General features: G+C 42.2%; 1 pseudogene; it reads left to right on the top strand.

Annotated features, from left to right (window-relative positions):
• The first annotated feature begins 3,771 nt into the window (after positions 1-3,771).
• LOC112587849 lies at positions 3,772-5,455 on the top strand (annotated as a pseudogene).
• Positions 5,456-6,353: the final 898 nt, after the last annotated feature.

Genomic DNA, 6,353 nt, shown 5'->3' with positions numbered 1-6,353 from the left:
CCCTTCTCCTCCCACCTTCAATCTTTCCCAGCATCAGGGTCTTTTCAAATGAGTCAGCTCTTCACATCAGGTGGCCAAAGTTTTGGAGTTTCAGCTTTAACATCAGTCCTTCCAATGAATATTCAGGGTTGATTTCCTTTAGAATGGACTGGTTGGATCTCCTTGCTGTCCAAGGGACTCTCAAGAGTCTTCTCCAACACCACAGTTCAAAAGCATCAATTATTTGGTGCTCAACTTTCTTCATAGTCCAACTCTCACATCCATACATGACCACTGGAAAAACCAAAACCTTGACTAGATGGATCTTTGTTGGCAAAGTAACGTCTCTGCTTTTTAATATGCTCTCTAGGTTGGTCATAACTTTCCTTCCAAGGAGCAAGCATCTTTTAATTTCATGGCTGCAGTCACCATCTGCAGTGATTTTGGGGCCCAAGAAAATAAAGTCTGACACTGTTTCCCCATCTATTTGCCATAAAGTGATGGGACCGGATGCCATGATGTTAGTTTTCTGAATGTTGAGTTTTAAGTCAACTTTTTCACTCTCCTCTCTCACTTTCATCAAGAGGCTCTTTAGTTCTTCTTCGCTTTCTGCCGTAAGGGTGGTGTCATCTGCATATCTGAGGGTATTGATATTTCTCCTGGCAATCTTGATTCCAGCTTGTGCTTCTTCCAGCCCAGCATTTCTCATGATGTACTCTGCATAGAAGTTAAATAAGCAGGGTGACAATATACAGCCTTGACGTACTCCTTTCCCTATTTGGAACCAGTCTGTTGTTCCATGTCCAGTTCTAACTGTTGCTTCCTGACCTGCATACAGGTTTCTCAAGAGGCAGGTCAGGTGGTCTGGTAGTCCCATCTCTTTCAGAATTTTCCAGAGTTTATTGTGATCCACACAGTCAAAGGGTTTGGCATAGTCAATAAAGCAGAAGTAGATAGTGGTATAGTTCAAATAGGAAGGCAGGATAGATTGTTGTTGTTTAAACCAGATTTAAAGACAATACATTGATGTCCTATCACATTCTGTGTGTGAAAATCACTCAGTTGTGTCCGACTCTTTGTGACCCCATGGACCATGTGGTTCACGGAATTCTCCAGGCCAGAATACTGGAGTGGGTAGCCATTCCCATCTCCAGGGGATTTTACCAACCCAGGGATTGAACCCAGGTCTCCCTCATTGCAGGTGGTTTCTTTACCAGCTGAGCCATCAGGGAAGCCATCACATTCTGAAGGTGATCAATTCTTTTTGAGCTTATAGATTTAAACATATTTGATTTGTTTTAACCCATCCAAATTATTATTATCATGATTGAAGCTCCAACTGTCCCAATTGGAGATTTTGCCCAGTGAAATCTTCAGGTGGACTGGGAGCCTTTTTGAGATGATCCTAACAGTCTTTGATAACTTTCTTGGTATTTGAGAGACAATATATTCTAGGCCCTTCTTGTTATTTTCTGCTACAGACTTGGAATCAGCCATTTATTCCCCAGAATCTCTGATTTCTTTTAGTGAGAACTAGCATTTCAGGACCACAGTTTGGGTCCTAGGAATGCTCACTGCTAAGAGGACAGTCATTGTTTCTACTCAGTCTCTTTGTCTATTTCCATATATTTATATTTATATATGTTTATAACTTTTATATGATACATAAAATGTAAATGTTTAAAAATATACTTTCCAAATCATTGAATAAGTTGCAAACAACATGATGTGTGCTAAGTTGCTTCAGTTATGTCGGACTCTTTGTGCCCCACTGGACTGCAGACCGCTAGGCTCCTCTGTACATGGCATTCTCCAGCTAAGAATAGTGGGGTGGGTTGCCGTGCCCTCCTCTAGGGGACCTTCCCAACCCAGGGATTGAACCCACGTCTCTTATGTCTCTTGCATTGGCAGGCAGGTTCTTTACCACTAGTGCCACTTGGGAAGCTCAAACATCATGATATTTCACCCCAAATGACACTCTCAATGACTTTCCACTCCTATTATTGTCATTCATAAGAAATTTAACATTGCCTTAATGTCATCTAACATAGAGTCCATTTATCTTCAAAATAGCATATGCTGCTGCTAAGTCGCTTCAGTCGTGTCCGACTCTGTGTGACCCCATATACGGCAGCCCACCAGGCTCCCCCATCCCTGGGATTCTCCAGGCAAGAACACTGGAGTGGGTTGCCATTTCCTTCTCCAATGCATGAAAGTGAAAAGTGAAAGTGAAGTCACTCAGTCAGGTCCGACTCTTAGCGACCCCATGGACTGCAGCCTACCAGGCTCCTCCATCCATGGGATTTTCCAGGCAAGAGTACTGGAGTGGGGTGCCATTGCCTTCTCCCCAAAATAGCATATACATATTTTTAAAATCCAGATGTATGCATTATACTTGACATTATGCCTCTTTCATTCTCTTTAATATAGAACAGTATCTCTCCATCTTTTCTTTTTTCTTTCCTGACACTGACATTTTGAAGAATCTGAATTGTTTTTTTGAAAATAGCATAGTTCTGGATTAGTCCTAATGATTAGATTCATGTTAAACATTTTGGCAAAACTACTGCATAACTGATATTGTGTATTTCCCCCTGTAGCTTGTGAGAAAGAGGTACAGAATATAAATTTGTTCTGTTATTACTGAGAAACAATTTGATCACTTGGTTAAGGCATGTCTGCTAGATATCTTCACCATAAGCATGTATCTTTTCCTTCTTAATTAAAAAAGAATCTGTGGGGTAAAGGACCTGGGAGTGATAACTATCTTGTTCTTCAATGAACTTTCACCCAATGGTTTAAGCATCCTTTACTAATCCTTGGCTGAATCAGTTATTATCCAAGGGTTGCAAAATGATGATTTCTAATGAAATGATTTTGTTTCTATACCTTATGTGCTTCTCTGCAAGTTACTCTCTATAAAGAAGATCTTTTCCTCTTTCTCTTGAGTATCACTTGGAGAATCATGGACTTTTAAAATGATATCATTTAGTATGGCCAATGGCAACACTTTAGAGCTGGCTCCTTCAAAGAAGGAGTACTTGGTCACTGCCAAGTATACTTTCTGTTTTTATGAATTTGCCTACTTTAATAACTCATACCAGTGGAATCACATAGTATTTGTCTTCTGTTTTTTTTTCTAGCAACTCACATCCCATTTCTCATTTTAAAATGTGTTGTTACAAAACTGAAGAAACACAATGCAGATTAAAAGACTTGACAGCATCATCAAGTTTCTTAACCCAGTTGTCAACCTACCAGAAAGATAAATAGTGAACAACAGCAGGACAAGACATCTCTCCCCAGTTGCTATCAGTAGTAATTAAAACTAAAAATTATATCAAGTGAAAACAAAATAAAGAAGGGGTGAAAAAAATCCTCTAGGTAAATGGCTTTTCCAGCCATTTTCGATTTTGTTTTTGAATCATCACCTTATTTGATTATCTCTACATTTTAAAAAGATCCGCAGAGCTGTCCTTGAGGTTAAGCACATTGTTTATACCACTGGGCCAGTTGACAGGTGCCCTGTCTTAAGGGGAGGTGAGGATGGGGTTAGGAACAGGGAGAAAAGGCTACAGTCTGTAGCCTCTGACCCAAGGCAACATGGCTTTTCAACCCTGGGGAGACTCCCTCAGTGACTGATTAAGAGCTATGTTAGAAATGTTCAGAGAACAGAGGAAGAATTCAGTCCAGTTTAGTCTCTCTCCACTGAGCCAGAAGGGTCTCCAGTGCCTCTTCCTCCCACAAGCCAAGTCTCACCTTACATGCCCTGTTTCTTCTCATATTAGATGCAGCTTGCCTGCAGATGCATGAAGAACCACCCTCAGTGGGCATTGCAGGACTCTTGCCATGCCTCCTTCAGCTGGAACCACATCACAACTTGGATGTTATGGGAAAAGCAACCCCATTCATTGATGTCCCCCTCACAGCCCTCAGATGACAGAAGCAGCAGTTCGGAGGCACTGCCTCCTGTTCACCAGGAGTCAACTCCAAGCCCAGCAACAACGTCCTGCAGGCAATTCTGCATACCTGCGGTGGCTGGAATAATAGACAACCTGTTGTCCATGTGAGTGGCTTCTCCTGGTGGACTGCAGACCAGGTCCTGAGCCAGGTTATTCCCTTTGTAGGAGTCTGTGATGTGCTGGGGTTGAAATTTGCAGATGATGGGGCAAATAGCCAGTGGGGGTATGCTGAGGTGGTGGTAGCCTCTGAAAACCTGGTCCACAAAATTATTGGAAACTCTTTCCAGAAAAGTACTTAATGGAGAAAAAGTGGACGTGGGGTTAGCCACCTGGCAGACCTGTCATAATTTGAGGCAGAGGCTCAGAGTCTCAAGAGTGGAAATAGGTATAAAGGACCAACGCAGTATTCTAGTAATTCTGCTGATGGCCATAGATTGAGAACCTTGTACTCACATCTGCCTAAAAGGATAAGCCCTGCCATGTGCTGCCTGACTTCAGTCGCTCTCCTCCAGTCCTTCACCTGATGAGTCTGGTCTCAGGCCCAATTCTATCCCTACTGCCTCTCTCCTCAACATTTGCAGTCTTCCTCTTCCTTCTGGCATCTCCCACGAGCATCTCCTGCCCCTCCATCACCTCCTTTTATAGCTATACCTCCCCCTGGGCCATTCCACCTGCCCTTTACCTCAATCCAGCCTTATTTCCTTCACCAAATGCTACAGTAGGGCCTCCATCAGATATTTACATGAAGGCCTTTGACCTCTCTATCCACCTTGGCAGACAAGGTTTGGGCTTTCGACCCTCAATGGTGAATGAAGCTGAATTTGAAGAGATCATGAAGCAAACCAGAGCCATGCCAATCCCAAAGTGATTTCTGGAGCCAGCACAGGGGACTACAGTGACTCGACTGAGATGCTGCGCACAGCTATTGCTGTTATCAAACAGTCTCAGGCCACCAGTGATGAGTGTTGCTGTGTCCTCATCTCCCTTAAGTGGTTCATGGCACTGAAGCCAAGTCCTACAGTGTGGGTGCCAGCAGGAGCTCTTCCAGAAAAAGACATCTGTTCTGGGAGAAATCGTCTAGCTAGTCCCAAGAGAGCAGCAGGACAGCAGGAGGCATCGGGACCTGCTTCTTAATAAGGATCAGCATGATGGTTATTTCCAAGAAAGGAACCAGGAGCACGAGAGACACCAGAATAGAGAATGGGGCTGCACCTCTGATAAAGGAATCTGGTTGGAAGCATTTTTGTTTTTTTTTTTAATGGACTTGTATCTCTTCAACTTCATCAGGCATATTTTGTGGATGCACCTGAGAATTTCAAAGCCCTGGATTCCTTTAAGTGGGAAGAAATACTCCCCTCCATCTTCCTAGAGAAGAGAAGCTCCTCTTTGCCAACAGAGGACACAAGGCTTCACCTGAGGTAGATGGAAGATGATTCTTGTCCTTTTCAAGATTAACCCCACCTTCCATCATTGCCATCAGACTTTTTAATTGAAGCATAGTTGATTTACAATGTTGTGTTAGTTTCAGGTGTATGGCAAAGTGATTGAGTTACACATATACACATATTCTTTTACAGATTCTTTTTCATTATATATTATCATAAGATATTGAATATATTGATAGTTCCCTGTGCTATACAGTATGTCCTTATGGTTTGTCTATTTTATCTGTTAATCTCAATCTCTGACTTTATCCCTCCCCCAACTCCATTTCCCCTTCGGTAACCATACATTTGTTTTCTATATCTGTGAATCTATTTCTGCTTTGTAAATAAATTCATTTGTATCATTTTTTTGGGTTCCACAAATAAGTGATATCATATGATAATTTGTCCTTCTCTGTCTGACTTACTTCACTTAGTATGATCATTTCTAGGTACATCCATGCTGCTTCTTTTTTACGGCTGAGTAATATTCCATTATACACACACACACACACACACACGCACACACACACACACGCACACACACACACACACACACCACATCTTCTTTATCAGTTTATCTGTTAATGAAAATTTAGGTTGTTTAGAGTTACCATCTGACCCAGCAAGCTCACTCCTTGACACATAACTGGAAAAGATAAATCTCTTTTTACAAAAGATAAAAGACCCTAATATTCAGAGCAGCATTATTTACAATAGTCAAGACATGGATATCACCAGATTTTAATAATTTGGGTCAGCTCTCTGCATAGCCCAAGCAGTACTGTGGCAGCAGCAGACAGCCTTCTTACGGGAAGAACTTCAGGATCTCACTAAAATGTACTGACAGGAACATGTGTGGGAGTGGATCTTGAGTGTGTTGGATGGAGGGAGGTAGAGTATGAAGGGGAGCATGGTATAGGGTGCATTTATCAACCCAGGAGCACCGTCCCAGGGCTCAAGATCTAACTTCCTGGTAAGGACACTT

The sequence above is a fragment of the Bubalus bubalis genome, chromosome 11, assembly GCF_019923935.1.
Source record: "Bubalus bubalis isolate 160015118507 breed Murrah chromosome 11, NDDB_SH_1, whole genome shotgun sequence".
In the NCBI taxonomy this organism is placed as follows: Eukaryota; Metazoa; Chordata; class Mammalia; order Artiodactyla; family Bovidae; genus Bubalus; species Bubalus bubalis.
Note: the sequence above shows the minus strand (reverse complement) of the source record. Positions and strands in the feature narration are given on the sequence as shown.